The 18557-nt window shown below is 38.4% G+C and overlaps 1 protein-coding gene across 1 annotated transcript in view; it reads right to left on the bottom strand.

The window, feature by feature from the left end:
• Positions 1–17295, bottom strand: part of acsl2 (acyl-CoA synthetase long chain family member 2) — a 64168-nt gene extending 46873 nt beyond the window's left edge. The window contains exon 1 of the mRNA XM_057832911.1: positions 17194–17295. The gene's annotated coding sequence lies outside the window, so the exon portion shown is untranslated. The remainder of the gene's footprint in view (positions 1–17193) is intronic.
• Between the last annotated feature and the right edge of the window lie 1262 nt (positions 17296–18557).

Raw genomic sequence — 18557 nt, 5'->3', positions numbered from 1 at the left:
ATGAACGTCCCGTCCCCAGCAAAAAGTGTACATGCAGGTTATGCCATATCGTCCATACCAATGTTGAGATCAAACCTACGCCCTACGTAGAAACGGAACTCGTTCGTAACCCATATACAGGTAGTATATGGATTTTTACAGGCCACCCTGCCTACTGCCCATAGTTAGCTGGGATATGCTCCAGCACCTATAAACATCACTGAAGAAGGATTTATAATGAGCTTGAGTATAATGAGTCTTTTTGTGTAAATACCTCATAATACAATGTGAACGCTTGAAGTTAATAATTTAGTGCGGCTTATACTGTACATTTAAACAATTTAAAAACATTTTGTGAAAGTTTGTTGGCACATCTTATACTCTGATGTGCCTTATAGTCCAAAATTAGGGCAGTAGTAGTTTAATTAGTAGTTTTGTAGTTGTAATTTAATTTAAACGTATTCATTTAAGTAGAACATACATATAGCATTAAAACATGACAAATTAATGAATCAAACAAAACTACAGGGCTGCAGCTATCGATTATTTAGGAGTCGATTAATCGATGAACTAGTTAGTTACAATAATCGAGTAATTGGATAGGGAACATAAAAAATTACAATACCTCTAGCTGAGCCTCAAACGGTGTACAAAAATCAATGAGGATCTAAGTACGACAAAAGAACACTTGGCTAACTTACATAGCAAAAGTCAGCTAGCTTAAATGCTATAAAATGCAAACTTTTTTTATTATTATTTTCTTTTTACAATGCTGTCAACAAATCACTCTAACACATATTCCCACAAAAACGGCTCATTATACCTATAAACTAAGTTACGAATTAGGGCTGCAGCTGCTGATTATTTTAGTTGTCAATTAATCGATTAACTAGTTCGTTCGAGTAATTGAGTAATTGGATAAGGAACATAAAAAATGACAATGCCTGAGGTGAGCCTCAAATGGTATAAATAAATGAGGACTAAGTACAACAGAAGAACAATTGGCTAACTTACATAACAAAAGCCAGCTAGCTTAAATGCTATATAATACTAAGGTTTTTATTTGTTAGTTGTTTTTTTTTTTTTTTTTAACAATTTTCTTAATAGTTCAAACACAGTTTCGCACAAAAAGAAAACAGCTAAAAGTACCTCAAAACTAAATTACGAATGCATAAAAAAACATTAGCTCAAACAAAAACTTGGCTTATGTTGGTTTTATGAGGTAGCAACTGGATTCAGCCATGCAAAATGAGTTATATTTACTGCTGCCACTGGAGGGCAGTGTATGGACCCAAAATAAAACTAAATGCAAACATTCAAAACAAACCATTACAACGCCACGTTAATTAAACGAATACTCGAAGCAGCTCAATTTCATTCGAAGCTTTTTTCTAATCAAATTACTCTAGTTCATCGATTAATAGTTGCAGCACTAGAAAAATAGTAATGTTAAACGCAGTGCATTGATACACGAATTATGGTTCGAATAGGACAGTAATTAGACATTTTTAAACTACAAAAGCAAAGTCATTGTTGAATTTTCGTTGCTGCTTTCAGCTTTGCTGAGGAATCGGATGAAAAGAGCGAGTCATGCTGGGACACACACTTGGCATTGCAAAGAGAATCTGGAGCAAGACCAGGAAGTAATAATGAAACCAGTGGACCCCAACCCCCTCTTAGCCACGTTGTTCCACTTTTCCACCAGACGTGAGGAGTACGTCACCCTGCTTACAATTGTGAACATTTGCTGGCGAGATAGGGTGAGGGGGAGGAACGGGCAACGACCCATCCTCAATGCCCACCCCCGTTCCTCTGTGTCACTTTATTTTGTTCATATTCCAATTTAATGAAAGCGGACAAAGCAGAATGAGGGAAACAAATTTTAATTGAGACTATTTAGTCCCTTCAACAAGCTCATCGTCTTGACAGAAGTTTGATCTCATGCCAGCCTGGGTATTTTTCCCAAATACATGAACACACACGAACAGGACAACCTTTCACCCACTTTCATTCTTTTTTGCCCAGTAAAAAAAGGGGAAGCTTTACAACCACTTGGCTCTGTGGGCAAAGTGGTGCCCACACTCATCTTTGTTGGATTCACAGACGACCATAGCATTGCTTTTACAAGCCTGTCACCAGTTTACACCTCAAGCAGACGATCTGCAAGTTTAACTCATTCGTTGCCCGTTAGTGCTAGGTTATTTGAAGGTATGTGTATATACAGTATACTGTATATACAGTGGGGCAAATATAGTATTTACATGGTGACTCTCCGAGAATGTGAAAAATTTCAAATTTGCATTTGCGTCTCCATTCGAACAATGTCGCAATTCCGCATGAAAACGATGTAGTATTAATGCCAGGACCTAGGGGGCAGTGCAGATTTACGAGGCGACAAAGAATGATGCTAATAATAATTGCTCCCACAGTTGATTTCTTTACACCAAGCGTTTTACCTATTGCATATTCAGTCTTCCCAGCCTGGTGCAGGTCTACAATTTTGTCTCTGGTGTCCTTCAACAGCTCTTTGGTTTTGGCCATAGTGGAGTTTGGAGTGTGACTGACTGACTGAGATTGTGGACAGGTGTCTTTTAGGGCTGTCAAACGTTTAAAAATTTTAATCGAGTTAATTACAGCTTAAAAATTAATCGTAATTAATCGCAATTCAAACCATCTATAAAATATGCCATATTTTTCTGTAAATTATTGTTGGAATGGAAAGATAAGACTCAAGATGGATATATACATTCAATATACGGTACTGTATTTGTTTATTATAACAATAAATCAACAAGATGGCATTAACATTATTAAAGGGATCCTCTGTTTTTAAGACAAGTAATTCTTAAAAGATACATTTTAGTATGAGTTATAATAATTTGATATTAAAAGCCCTCTTAATGGTTTTGTTTTAATAAAGATTGTAAAATTATTTTAAGTGATAGATTGCCATTCTTGTTACGTCGCAGTGCGTGACGTCACTGGCCCCGTTGCCGAAATTCCAGCGTGTCACTCGTTAGCTTTCCCAAGTATCGTCAGTTCTCCCCTTCCTATTTGAACCAGATCTGAAAAGTAAAGAACAGGACAGCACTGTCCGTCGTTCACAAGATGAGCTTCAAGGAAAAATGCGTGCAGCAAAAACATGATAAGACAAAAGTTGGGCAAAACTGGTGATGCGAGAGAGTCCTGTTGGAAAGTCCGGTTGGGAGCGAGAGTGTATGCTGTCCGGTTTTATTAGCAGATATTCAAGGTAAGCATATTGCGTTTTCAAACTTATCCCAATATAATTATGTAGATTGTTAGCATCCAGAGCTGTCATGTGCTTACAGTACAGGCCAAAGAGCACACCTTGTGTAATCCATGTCTTGTACATTGTAACGCGTGGTAGCTAGGATACGTGTATAAAAGTACCAAAAAGGGGAGAAGCTTCCACTTATGCAAATTTATTCACAAAAAATAATAATATTCCCACCTTGACCACTCTTCACTTGGGAGCTCAGCAGTACGCAAACACGCGTTGCCTGACAAACTCCCAGAGTCACTGTCGTCACTGGAGCGTGCCATAGTGCTTTAATTATTTAGTATGATTTGGGGAAAACTCCCACGAAGAATAGTCAACAAAAAAGACCGCAATAGTAATCCAAATCCGCGTTTTTTACTGACTCGAAGATCCAGGAATTAGACCGATCCAATGGCAATGTCGCAGCCGTCGATTCCAAAAAATAGACTGGTCCTAAAAGCCGCTGTGGGACAAGCGAATAAAAAAAAATGGACAGATCCGAAACCAATATTGCAGACGCGGTGGGACCGTCGGATCCACAAAGGAGACGGATCCCTTACTTGACTGAGGATCAAGGAAAAATGTTCGGGCACTAGTTGTAACGCGTGGTGGGTAGGATACGTGCATACAGGGACCAAAAAGGGGGAGAAGCTTCCACTTATGCACATTTATTCACTAAAAATAATAATTCCACCTTGACCACTCACTTCACTCCCCTTATTTCCATTTGACTGGAAATTGCATCCAAAAGCAGCACATCGTGGCGTTTTACTTCGCGAGTTTAGGCAGCAATAAGCAATTGTTGAACACGAAAGATGCCAATGACGTCATCACTGCGAGCCCGCAAATCATGGCACCAACTAACGGTCAAAATATGGACTAAATATTATAAAATATTGCCATTGATTTTACATTTTATGTGTTTTGAACAACATATTTTAGTACAAGAGAACAATTGTGGTTTATTAGAGCCTACATGTATTTAAGTTAGAGGATCACTTTAACATAATGTTAAAGCAATCATGGATAGAAAGACTTGCACTTCTTAAAAGATAAATGTTTGTACAAGTTATGGAAATTTATATTAAAACCACTCTTAATGTTTTCGTTTCAATAAAATGTAAACTTTTCAATCAAAAAATAGACTAGAAGTCCGCCATTGTTGATGTCAATAATTACACAATGCTCATGGGTGCTGAAGCCCATAAAATCAGTCGCACCCAAGCGCCAGCAGAGGGCGCGACAAAACTCCAAAAAACACAAGTAACAAGTGGACATTGCACTTTGCTGTCATTTTAATCTGTTTGAGCGGGGCATGTGCCTTAATTGCGTCAAATATTTTAACGTGATTAATTTAAGAAATTAATTACCGCCCGTTAACGCGATAATTTTGCCAGCCCTAGTGTCTTTTATACCGATAATGATTTAAAACAGGTGCCATTAATAAAGGTAACGAGTGGAGCCTCGTTAGACCTCTTTTACAGCCAGAAATCTTGCTTGTTTGTAGGTGACCAAATACTTATTTTCCACTCTAATTTGGAAATAAATACTTTAAAAATTAAACAATGTGATTTTCTGTTGTTTTTTTTTCCACATTCTGTCTCCCATGGTTGAGGTTTACCCATGTTGACAATTACAGGCCTCTCTAATCTTTTCAAGTAGGAGAACTTGCACAATTGGTGGTTGACTAAATACTTATTTGTCCCACTGTATATTATTAATCGTCATTAACAACTTCTGTCGCCACTATCGTCAAGTTTAATCATCTCTACCGTGCTGATGTCATCCTAAAGATGTGATAAATCCCCACATAACATGAACGGTTGTTGCATAAATAAACAGTTCATGGAAATTAAAAAATAATAATAATGATAAGTGGTAAGGAACACACATACTTTGTATGTGGCTAATTATTATGGTATTCCTAAGTACTTGGTATGAAAAAGTATCTGAACCATTTGGAATTTCTCACATTTCTGCATAAAATTACCATCAAATTTGATTTGATCTTTCTCAAAATCACACAGATGAAAAAAACGTGTCTGCTTTAACTAAAACTGCCCAAACATTTATAGGTTTTCATATTTTAAGTACATAAAACTTGTTAAAGATTTTTAACAAAAGTTCTGAGTATAAAACATAAAAAGAATTTCTCAGTACACAAATCAGTCAAAAGTCCTGTTCATTCAGATGAAAAACAGTGCTGCTGATTGATTTTTTTTTTCTTGTGGGCAAAGCGCTGATATAAATTGGGTCAATGACTCATTTATTTCCTTTAAACAAACGAAACGACAAAATCAAATTAGGAGGCAGACTGTAATGAATCAGTTTTCTATCTTAAACAGTTGTTCATGAATACAATCCAAATTTCAAAGCACACTCTCTTGTATGACAATTTACAGTGTGAATGGAAGTTTGTGTTGAAAGGAGACTTATTTGAATGGGTTTATGTGTGGTTTCTTTCTAAAAAGAAATGAGACAACTTTACTATCTAGCAATAACTCAAGTGCTAAAATGCTTCTCCAAAACACACTTAAGACTGATTAGTAGAGGTGGGAATATTTGGGCACCTAACGATTCGATTACGATTCAGAGGCTACGATTCGATTATAAATCGAGTATTGATGTACACACACCCAAGCTATTAGCTGCTTTTAATGTTTCGTACATTAGTTCCAAAATTGTTCAAAAATCCTCTGAGGCTAAACTAAACTACTATTTCAGTATCAAGTTAACAGTTAAAAACAGTAAGTAAAATACTCAAGTCCCCATTCTGTATCAGCAGCTTTAAACTACATTCAATTCGTTTAATGTTGTGAATCAACCATTAAAGTTGTTAAAATTGCTCCCGTTATTCCATAATTTCCCTTCTGTCTACTTTCGACATGTGAAAGTTTTAAAACGGTTTCATCATTTAAAGAAAGATTCATGTCAAGATTTTGCTGATTTAGGAGTATTTTAGATAAAAAATTAATTAGGTTCGCCACAACAGAGCCTTCCAGAGAAGTCTACTGCTTTAATATGGCAGCTATTTACTCATGCCTTCAAGTCTGACATTTCGCATCTAGTTCTCTATACATGTTTTATCGCCGCCGTCATCATCTGTCATTTCACATCCAGTTCTACATATATTTGATATTTACCGTGGCATTATTGTGGCCGTATGTTTGTAGCGGCTGTCGACCGCAGTCAGGTATTGTTTTTTTTTTTTTTTTTAGTTGAACATGATATTTACTCTCTGTCCGTTCCCCATTGCGTCCCGAACACCGCGTGGACTGTGTTTTAGTTCCGTTTTACCTGGTATAATTCAATAATCGGAATTTGGAATGTGAATCGTTCTCTAATTTTCCACAGCCGAATCGCGAATAATCTAAGAATCGGAAATTTCGCACGCCTCTAAGGATCATCACTAACTAGCTTAGCGATCCGTGCTAAGTCGTAACGTCTCATCAACAAAGAATACAAACAGTACAATTGGCTTCATTATTCACCTCTGACAGTGGATCTAACAACACAAAAGTCAAACTAACTGTGACACTTCGTAATAATATTGATTCAGCAATCCAGCCTGAGTGAACTCTCTCTCTCGCTTGCTCTACTAACTTGCGCTGGCACAGCCTCACAATACACCTATACAATGACCCGAACGCAACTGCTCATAGCTAGGGTTGGGCATCGAGCATTGAGCATCGATGGGACCCGGTTCTAACACTCCGGTTGTTAGGGCCTTCGCCCCTCCTTCCTGAGCCCTGCCTCAGGTGAGGGGAGTTTTGCCCGATTACAGGTCGAACGTCAGACGGGTGGAGCGGCCAGCTGTAAGCAATCATCATCAGCCAGCTTAAAAGCCCAGCGGAAGTACCACCACGTCACCTGAACAACTGTCTGTTTTCCACGCCAGTTGATTCTCGCATCCCTAGTGTATCTATTGACTTTGACCTCCGGCTCACAATATCTTTTCATTGTTTCCAGGACCTGATCAGCGCGCCCCTCGTCGGATACTTCTGCCAACCCCTGCCTGTCAAACCCCCAGCTGACAGCTACACACGTGGCATCCACAGTGCTCACCACGACCATTCCGCCTCCTGCCTCGCTTGAAGCACAAGACCCAAATAAACAAGAATTCTCCCTCTCATCGTGATTTGTCACGTTGCCTGCATTGGGATCCCCCCACCGGTTCCGCGATCCCTAACACCAGTTCTCCCGGAACGGTTCGAATGTTAAAATTTTGATTCCATGTTTCGATGCCCTGATCGCCGAGCGGGAAAAAAAAGCTGCCGAAAATCACGAATTAAAAGCCACAAGAAGCGCGTGTTTGTGCATTGCAACTTGATTACAACCATGGACACGGTGCGGCGGCGTTAATAAATTTGGCTTAACTTTACAGAAAAAAAAAAAGGACCAGTCAGCTCAGTACAACATTTGCAACACAACTATATAATGCAAAGGTGGCTGTACGACCAATTACGCACGACCGGCTTCATGGAATATAGCCTAAGTGCCAAGTGCAAAGCTAGCTGAGTGCTACGGAGTTGACACGCTGCACCGTCAGAACCAGGTAAGTAAAACAATACATTATGTCTGTCTTCCGCTGTCCCAGCGACCCGACTCCGGATTAAGCAGTAAATGATGGATGAATGGAATAGTATGAGAATAAATCGTATTATTACGTTGGGGTATGGTAGATATCACATGTAAAGAGAACTAAATGCGAGATGACAGACTAGCTGGCATTAGTAAACAGCTGCCATCTTAAAGCAGTAGACGCCTCTGTTAAAATCAACAGTATTAAAAGGATTTTTGTTTTGTAATCTGTTGTGTTTCTTATTTAGAAAGAAGCAGCCATATGAAGCATTCAATTACTTTTTTAATAAACGCGTAGCAGTGAAAACATAGCATCACATCACAAAGCATCCTAGCCAGACACTCTCACCTCTTCTTCTCCACGTTATACCTACACACTCGTACAGCGCTACTCACTGGCCTAACTGGTATTGTCACAACATAAACATTGCATGTGTCTGTAAACACAACAGAATCGGTTTTACAAATAAGGAAACCTTATCATTTTGCCTCATCTACATCAAATTATAATCATTAGACGAACTTATACTAATGCTTGGTTGTAGATCACAGCTTAGGTACATGTATGGCAAAAGAATATAAGTAAATGTTTTCTTCGTGAGCTTTTGAAAAATAAACAACTTTGTGAAAGTGCACTCCTGTGAAAAGAAACATCACATTCGAGTTCAAAGACTGATATTTATATACAACCTAAAAATAACGCTGTGAGAAGTTGATATAATTCATAAACTTCATACTAATTTTATTAATGATAAATAATAATAAATAATAATAAAAATACATTTTAAATTCATAATAATAATAATAATGAATTTTAAATTCATATAATTAAAAAAAAAAAATCAAGAAGACATTAATATAAACCACACATGTCCAAAGTCTGGCCCGGAGGCCAAATGCGGCCCGTGGACAAATTTCATCCGGCCCCCAGCCTCTGTCATAAAATCAATAACGTCTGGCCTACACACAGACTTAATAAATTGGTCAGCAGTACTGCTACCAGCATATGAAGTATCTTACACACTAAATGCTGCTCCTTATTTATCCACGAAAAAGCAGCAGTACTCAAAGCAACATTACCCTTTGTGACCCTTTACTCCCAATTTTCCAAAATGGCAACAATCAACAAAAAAAAAGAAAGTTGACTGCGACAGCCGACACTTCAAGGATAGATGAAAATTGGACTATTTCTTCACTAAAATACGCAACAACTGTGTCTGCCTCATTTGCAAAGAGACATTCACTGCTTTTAAAGAGTTCAATGTGAGGCGATATTACCAAACAAGACACGCTGACATGTACAACAAGAGTACAGCGAAGATATGTAGCAAGAAATTGAAGCAATTTGAAGCTAGTTTAATTTCACAGCAGCAGTATTTCGCAAGAGCCTGAGAGTCGAGACAGTACGTCACAAAGGCTAGTTGCAAGATTGTTGAAATTTTTAATTTAAAAAATAATAAAGCAAATGTGACACACAGAATGGCTTGCTAAAATTTGCTTAAATATATAGTTCTAAGTAAAGGAAGTCAGCCAAGGTCGGCCCCCCACATTTTTACTACACCAAATCTGGCCCCCTTTGCAAAAAGTTTGGACACCCCTGATATAAACTAATAAATTTTCGACCCTGCCTTTTTTTTACCCTGCCTCTTAAAAGAATCAGAACCGAGAATCGGTCGGAACCGGAATCGAAACATGGAACCGGAATCAGAAACGGAATCGTTCAATTTCAAAAGATGCCCAACCCTACTCATAGCTGCCTGCAAAAATCGATTATCAAATTAGTTGGCAACTAATTTAGTAATCCATTTTAATCAATTTAATCGATTAGCTGTTGCGGCCTTAAAGAACAGAAATACACTCTGGTTATGCCCCTGCCAACACTAAAAAGCAGATTAATGTATTCATTTATTTATTTATTTAACTTATTGCCTGCTATTGACAACAGTAGACATCCAATTAAGCTTAACATTTCTGTGCCACTGACGGCGCTAGATGTCCAATCCTTTTGATAGCAAATAATTACTGCCAGCCTCTCCCAGCCAAAAGAATTGGAAATCTCGCACCCTCAATGGCAACCAATGAGTAATATAAGTGGGTTTAGAATCTGGGAGAAAGCACAAAATAAGCAGAAAATGACAGCCTCAATTTGCCCATCCCCCTATCTCACCACTTCTCTCTCTCCTGCGCTCTACTCGTTCCTATTCATAAAGACTATTGTCAAGCCCTAGACAGGCACTATTGTCTCACGGCTTTGACTCCCTAGAAACATAAGACAAAAGCCACGTGGAAAAATAAAGACTTCACCAACGAACACAGCTTCTGAACTTAAGCAGTGATTCTTACAGAACTGGGATTTTTCCTGCTGATATAAATAATATGGCTTCCACAGCCCTGTTAAAAACTCAGTTTATTTATAAGCTATACAAAAAAAGAAAATACACCAAGATAAATAATTTTTAGATATGTGACCGAAAATACGGCTCCAAAAACCATCGGCCAAAAATAGGTAAAAATGCCATTTCGGTTTTTGGTGTTGAAAACTGAAAGTTTAACACCGAGTAGTAGTCCTCTTGTGATGACGTCATCAAAACCAGGCGAGAAACAACACGCTGGCCGACGCCGTCTTGCTAATACTACTGGCTAACAGCCAACGAGTCCACTGTTAGGAAGTATCCGAACGTTGATGACATCATCACAAGAGGACTATTTCCTCACACTATTTGGTGGTAAACTTTTGGTCTTCAACACCGAATTAGCAATTTTAGCTTTTCGGCGCCAAATTTTCGGCATATCTCAAATCATTTTTAAAGATGTACTACTACTAACGCGACCTATGACCTGCACAACTCATATTTTCAGCATTTTAAGAAATAAATAAAATAAAATAAAAAAAAAAGAAAAGAAAAAAATAATGTGATTGGGAAAGTTTGCACATCCTCTCCGAAGTAGTACCTCATGTGGCTGTGTCTAAAATTAACCCATCAAATTCAACAGCGTGTGAAACACAAATTCATTTCAAATATTGTAGCAGGTTATTATTGACATTTTGCTCTGAACATTTTTGGGGCTTTATGACCAAAATGTTCAACCTTCGTTTTATTGAACTTATAAACATTTGATTACATATTGTCATGTGTTGGTTCAGCTATTGATCCATGATAGCAAGCTTTAACTCTGGAACAAATAGTACAAATTGGAGGTCAACTAGTCAAAAGGATAGACGTATGTCCCACGCTGGAGGTTCCATTCTGCTTTTCTCATAGCTTAGGTCTACACTAGGATTTATTTCGGTTATTCGGTCAATATTTTATACCAGTCCGCACTACGTTTAAGGTGTGTTTATAAACGCCACGCTCCTGCAAGAGACGCCTCGTGTGTAACGTCATCGTCCGCTCGGGTCACCTCTGAACCAGAAGCTTATCATTTTTCGGCGTTGCTCGATGGCTTCTCCGGATATATTAAAGCATAAACTTTCGAAGCTCTTTGAGTTGTAAAAAGAGGAGCAGGAAAGCCGCGTCGGTACCATTTGCCTCCATTGTTTACAATGGCGTGATGACGCACACAAAAATGGCGATGGCGCGCCCCATAACGTAGGCTCCGATTTTTACACGGTTAGCCTCCGGCTACTCTAGACCGGTTATCCGGCGTTTGACAAGTTAGCTAACTCTAGCCCATGTAATAAAATATCCGGACAAGAGGTACATTAGTGTAGCCGACATGCCGTATAGTATAATAATTTGACCATTATTTGACCATTATCGTTCACAGTGTAGACCTAGCATTTGGTAACCAAAAGATTGGAAACCCCTGTTTGATACTGATGTAAACTACAGCCAACATTAATAAAACTTTGGTAAATAAATATACTGTAAACATCTGACTGTAACAGTGAAAATTGGTTAGTAGTAGGGCTGTCAAACGATTAAAATTTTTAATCGAGTTAATCACAGCTTAAAAATGAATTAATCGTTGTTAATTGCAATTCAAACCATCTATAAAATATGCCATATTTTTCTGTAAATTATTGTTGGAATGGAAAGACACAAGACGGTTATACTGTATAGAATCAACATACTGTACATACGTACTGTATTTGTTTATGATAACAATAAATCAACAAGATGGCATTAACATTATTAACATTCTGGTAAAGCGATCCATGGATAGAAAGACTTGTAGTTCTTAAAAGATAAATGTTAGTAAAAGTTATAGAAATGTTATATTAAAACCCCTCTTAATGTTTTTGTTTTAATAAAGTTTGTAAAATTTTCAATCAAAAAATAAACTAGTAGCTCGCCATTGTTGATGTCAATAATTACATAATGCTCATGGTGCTGAAACCCATAAAATCAGTCGAACCCAAGCGCCAGCAGAGGGCGACAAAACACCCCCAAAAAAAACAAGTAACAATTGGACATGACACTGTGCTGTCATTTTAATCTGTTTGAGCGGAGCATTTGCGTTAAATGCTTAAAAAAAAATTAATTACCGTCCGTTAACGCTACAATTTTGACAGCCCTAGTTAGTAGATAAAATTTGACTAAATCGTAGCATGCGGATGTAACTGGAGGACCACTCTGAGAGCAGACTTCCGCCAAAGCATCCAAATTAAAGCATCAACATATTTAGTAGAGTTGGGCACTCAACCATTGCCTTCTTGCCTGAAAATGTCATCACTCTTTCTCTTCTCATCCCATCACCTACCCTCCAAATTTGAGGTAAAAAGGCTACTTCATTATCAAGTTATTGCAATTCATTTTCTAACCGCCGTAATCTAATACCCTACAATCCCAATATTAAATTCCCACTTCCGTTTTATATTACAAACATATCTTGAAAGTTGCATCGTAATCCCTTTATTCATTATCTGGAACACAAACATACGACCTTCCATAGGTCACCTACTGGCAGAGGTTTATTGCAAATGATATACAGTGGTATGAAAAAGTATGTGAACCTTTTGGAATTTCTTACATTTCTGCATAAAATCACCATCAAATGTGAACTTATCTTTGTCAAAATCACACAGATGTAAAAACAGTGTCTGCCAAACAATTTAAGTCAGGTGTTTGCCCAATCACTGATGAGTGGTTTGCAGCTGCCCTGCCCACTATAAAACACACAGATGGTAAAAATTGTCTTGATGAGAAGCATTGTCTGATGTGCATCATGGCTCGGTCAAAAGAGGTGTCTGAAGACTTGCGATAAAAGAGTGTTGATTTGTCTAAAGCTGGGAAAGGATACAAAACCATCTCTAAAAGTCTGGATGTTCATCGACAGTCAGAGAAGTTGTCTACAAGTGGAGGGAGTTAGGCACCGTTGCTTCTCTACCAAGGAGTGGCCGTCCAACAAAGATCACGCCCAGAGTTGATTGCAGAATACTCAGAGGTAAATAGTGTCTGATAAAGACTTAAAGAAATCACCGGCACAGTCCAATATCCCTGTGCACACATCAACTATATGTAAAACTATGGCCAAAAATGGTGTTCATGGGAGGACTCAACAGAGGAATCCACTGCTGTCCAAAAAAAAAAAAAAACATTGTTGCTCGTTTAATGTTCGCAAAACATTAAACGGACACTCCACAGACATTTTGGCAAAATATTTTGTGGACTGATGAAACCAAAGTTGAATTGTTTGGGAGTAACAACGTCATGTGTGGAGGAAAATGGAACAGCTCACCAACATCAACAGCTCATCCCCACTGTGAAGCATTGTGGAGGGAGCATCGTGGTTTGGAGCCGTTTTGCTACCTCAGGGCCTGGACAACTTGCAATCATTCATTCAAAAGTTTATCAACATGTTTTGCAGGAAAATATCTGAGGCCGTCTGTCAGACAGTTGAAGCTAAAAAGAGGATGGATGCTCCAACCAGACAGTGATCCAAAACACAGAAGTAAATCAATTTCAGAATGGTTTCAGAAGAAAAAAATACACACTCTGGAGTGGCCAAGTCAAAGTCTAGACTTGAACCCCATTGAGATGCTGTGGCATGATCTTAAGACAATTCATGCCGGACATCTCAGGAATCTGACTGAACTACAGCAATTTTGTAGTGAAGAATGGGCCTGATCGATGTGCCAGACTAATCTGCAGCGACAGGAAGCCTCTGGTTGAAGTTTTTGCTGCCGTAGGGTGGGCCACAAAATATTAAAATTGATGGTTCACTTACTTATTTTTTCCTCTTCTATCATTGTTTGCATACTATTCTCATTAAAATATGAAAACCTATAAGTGTTTTGGTGGTTTAAGTTAAAGCAGACACTTTTTTTCATCTGTGTGATTTTGACAAAGATCAGATCACATTTGATGATGATATAATACAGAAATGTCATAAATTCCAAATGGTTCAGATACTTTTTCATACCACTGTAAGACATATTAGTCAAACGTAAAACTCAAAGCACAAACCTAGCAAACACTCATCAAGCTTTCAAATTCATGCAGCTTCCTTCTACTAATTAGACACTGTTACCTTTCATCTTACGCAACTCTAGCGAGTGCAGCCACCTTGTAAACGACACAAAAACCAACAAAACACATCGATGACATCCTGCTTGAGTGACACAATAAAAGTGAAGAATGCAACTTCGCAACCAGACGTGTAAGAGCCTGAGGCAGCCTGCAGGTCTGATCACATCCATGCCACACACTCATCACAGATTGTACACTCGCAACCATATTTGTAACATATTTTTGCTAACCAGCCAGTATTTTTCTACAAGTTATTCACTTACTGAACAATTTGACATGACATACACGTGTAAGCATACTTTTCCTTCAAATAGACTTCATGAAATCGATTGTGCTGATTTGAAACACTGATAAGAAATGTCAACCTGACATGAATACTAAAGCTGCACAGTAGCCGATTGACAATGAGAGTAATCCCAGGGAATTCCTCCCTCTGACCCAGAAAACTACAGGAGGTGACACGGGGAGGGGGGAGAGGCTTTTAATGGGCCAGAGCGACAGTAACCAAAGGACCCGCTGGAGGAATGAAGTCGTTCCTCTGTGCGCCCACAACAGTGCGACCAAAGTAAGGTGAGCCAGCATGATGGAAAACCACAGAATGAAACGTTTTCCATATAAAAATCACAAATTCAGCATGAAAAACTAACACACTTGTGAACGGTTGTCGAAAATAGACTAAAATTGATGGCGATAGACATCCAATCTACTTTGAATCACTTGGATTGGACTGGATTAGGCCCGCACAGTATATCGTTTGAACGTCGCCATCGCAATGTGCGCATGCGCAATAGTCCCAATGCAGGACGTGCAATTGGTTTTTAATGTAAACTTTTTTTTTCTTCGTAAAAGCAGCAATTATGCAGAGACATGGCTTCCTTGATCCCTTTTACACGAATCTTCATCATTAACAGATGAACCCCCGTCGCCTGAATTAAACTGTATTATATGAATACTAGTAAGAATAAAGTTTTTCTTTTTTTTTTTTGCTTTGACGCTCACGCTGCCGAGAAATGCCTCTCAATTACACAATGAATGAGTTGCCACAGGACACCTCAGCCTGTATACCAACCTTAATGATGATTAACACATTTGTGCCTTTGATGGTGGAGCTATCAAGGTGTCTCCGGCCAGATCAAAGCTACAAACCTGTCAATCGCCATAACTTAAAGTACCAAACACTAACTGCACTGGTGACCAAGAAAAACAGCTTGGTCGCACTGCTTTTCACCTGATTCCGATACTCTGAAAAATGGCGCGATCGGCTCGATTTCTGATCACGTGATCGGATTGGGACAACTCTAATGAATACAATGTGGTCATAGTGAGTCAACAAAAGTCTTCCCAAACAGAGCTATTCAAGTATCAAATTTCAAATTCTTCTAGTTTTAATATCACAATATATATCGCAAACCCCCTCAAAAGTCACAATGTCAGTATAGCATTCCTAGCGTTTATCACCGTCAATGGCACTGGCACATCATTCATCATCGGGCGTCTGCAATTTCCAGAGGTGGGTAGAGTAGCCAAAAATGTTACTCAAGTAAGAGTAGTGCTACTTCAAAAATATTACTGTAGTAAAATTAAAAGTAGTCAGACAAAAAATTGATTCAAGCACGAGTAAAAAAGTATTTGGTGAAAAGAATACTCAAGTAATAAGTAACATTGTGAGTAACTGCTTAGGATGTCTTTTTTTTTTTTTTTTGAAAGAATAGAATTTTTTTCTCAGCACAAAGCTATCCATAAGAACTGTTATTATATATTTATATAATATATATATTATTATACTGCACAATTACCCATTACATAACCAAATTACGCCTAATACAAAAAACATCAGGCAAGAAAAAAAAAATTAGAGAAATGAAACATCATTCTTCCATAGAGCATGAGCGCCCTCTAGTGGAGAAAAGAGTTCCTAGTTTGAATAGTTGAATGGTAATTAGTTCCTTCATAGTTCCTATTATGAAATTAAAGGGTTCATATCTCCGGTTTTCCATGGTCAATCAGTGCTCAAAAAAAAAAAAAAAAATGGGAAAGAGTTTAAAATCCGCGCTTTCGAGTCATATTAACGGCGATGTCAAATACTTATTTTTTTACGGTGCTTTATAGACAACGCGTGTTTGAACAGGCCGGCTTGATCATTAAATGGCAAGCTTGAGTCTGATTGGTATAATGGAGTCATGTGATTATTGTTGCCACGTCTCATTGGTGATACTTGTAGAGCTAAAGTTGGCATCGCTGGGGGGGGGATTCTAATATGTAGAATAAAGAGGAAAAATCTAACGAGTGTACCCCAAAATAGTGGAGTAAGAGTAGAGTTTCTTCTGCACAAATCTCCTCAAGTAAAAGTATTACTACTCTTAAAAGTACATTTTTCTCAAAAAGTTACACAAGTAAATGTAACAGTGTAAATATAACCCACCTCTATCAATTTCACAACAAAACAATCATATGACATCAAACATAAACGTCGCTACTCCCTAACATCACTTCAACATAATTGACAGTAATTACTATTTTCCTGTTTGCCAGACTTTGTGAATATTTGTAATTAATTATTGGCTTGTGCAGGTGTACCTAATAAAGTGGCCGGTGAGAGCACGTAGAACAAAGTTGAATGGTCAAACGGAGAGAGCTGATGAATTTTGATTGACTAAAAATTGATTGAAAGGAATGTGTGACTAGTGTATATGGGGTGAAAAGGTTTTTAAAGTAATAAGAAAGTTTGTCTTTCGGTGACGTCGCGTCTCTGACGGCCACGACGACAAGGAAGCCCAAACTTGACCGAACATTAGAGGTGAAATGAAGGCTTGTAAGGAGTAAATATGAGAAAAATAAGAGAGAAAAATAAAGGTGGGAAAAAAGCTAAAGTAAAATCACCTGTTAGTCTCCAGCTCCGCGCTTGATGGCTTTGCGCTGCAAAAGTGCTTTCCGTTCATCCATCGGAATCTGCTTACAAAGCTAAACAGCAACTATTTCCCGTCACCACTTTCAAAACAAAACCCTAACGGGCGCTCGAGAAATTACTTTCTAAAATTAAAGATGTTTTTTGTTTTGTTTTGTTGCCACAAAGCAAAACAAGTGCTCTATATTGTTTTTCTTTAATCATTATTTACATGCAGAGGTACTCAAATGTGTCACTTTCTGTCAGTGTAAAAATCAACATGTTTACTCAATGTAGCTCGCCCCCTCCAAAATACTTTGGGTACTACAACCCATAGCAAAGAGTATGGAATCACCAGTCTCGGACGAGCACTCACTCAGACATTTTATTATGTAGAACAAACTCAGATAAAAAGCTTGAAAAAAATAATGAATTAGTTTAAAAGTGCAACTCTTTAGCATTCAGAAACACTAAACGAAATGAATAAAAAACATTGTGGTGGTCAGTAAATGCTACTTTTATAGAGCAAGTGTATGGAAAATTGGAAATAAGTATAGAATCACTCCATTCTGAGGGAAAAAAATATGGAATAAGTTGAGTAATTCCATTTTGAGTAGAAAATACAGACACACTCAGTCAATTTCCTTTCCTTAATTGGGCCCCTGGCTCCAATTAGATCTGCTCGTTAGTCAGCAGTTAAAAACAGTGCAGTTATCACACCTTGAAGGGCTGCTGGACAATGTTCCCTCTAAACTGCGCGCGTGCGCAATCGCGCACTGCTGGCACCTACTCTGCGCACAAGAAATTCAATGCTGCGCACACAAAAAAAAAAAAAATCAACAGAAACGTATGTTGTAACTCGGTGAGTGACAGGTGTCCAGCAAATGATACGATAAGGTTCACTTCCGCTACGCAGCCAATCATAGCATTGACATTGCTTGTGTATTGCCCAGCCTACACGCGCGGTGTAGCTTAGCAAGCTGACGACAGTGCGTGAATGCGGCGGAGTTGAGAGACGTAAAGGCCAACCCCTTATCATGGCGAAACGAACGGGCAGCGACACATCCACTCACCAAGCCAAAGTAAAAAAGAAATGCGGTCCATATAAGAAGGAGTGGCTGTCATAGCATGTGCAAGTAGACGAACAAGCGGTGAAACTGAAGCCAAAGTACCAAGTGAGTTTTCAGAGGGAAAAATGTGGACTGAATGGAAGTTGGACTACCTCAAGCGTCATATTCAGCAGAAAAGTCATTTGAAAGCTGTTGAAAATTACAAAGACTCAAGTTGCGACAGGGGATTGGTACATTATTGCGGGAGAATGCAAAAGACCGACAGAAGAGAAATGAGCTGTCCCACAAAA

The sequence above is a fragment of the Corythoichthys intestinalis genome, chromosome 3 (assembly GCF_030265065.1).
Source record: "Corythoichthys intestinalis isolate RoL2023-P3 chromosome 3, ASM3026506v1, whole genome shotgun sequence".
Lineage (NCBI taxonomy): Eukaryota > Metazoa > Chordata > Actinopteri > Syngnathiformes > Syngnathidae > Corythoichthys > Corythoichthys intestinalis.
This window is presented reverse-complemented; position numbering and strand designations above follow the sequence as displayed.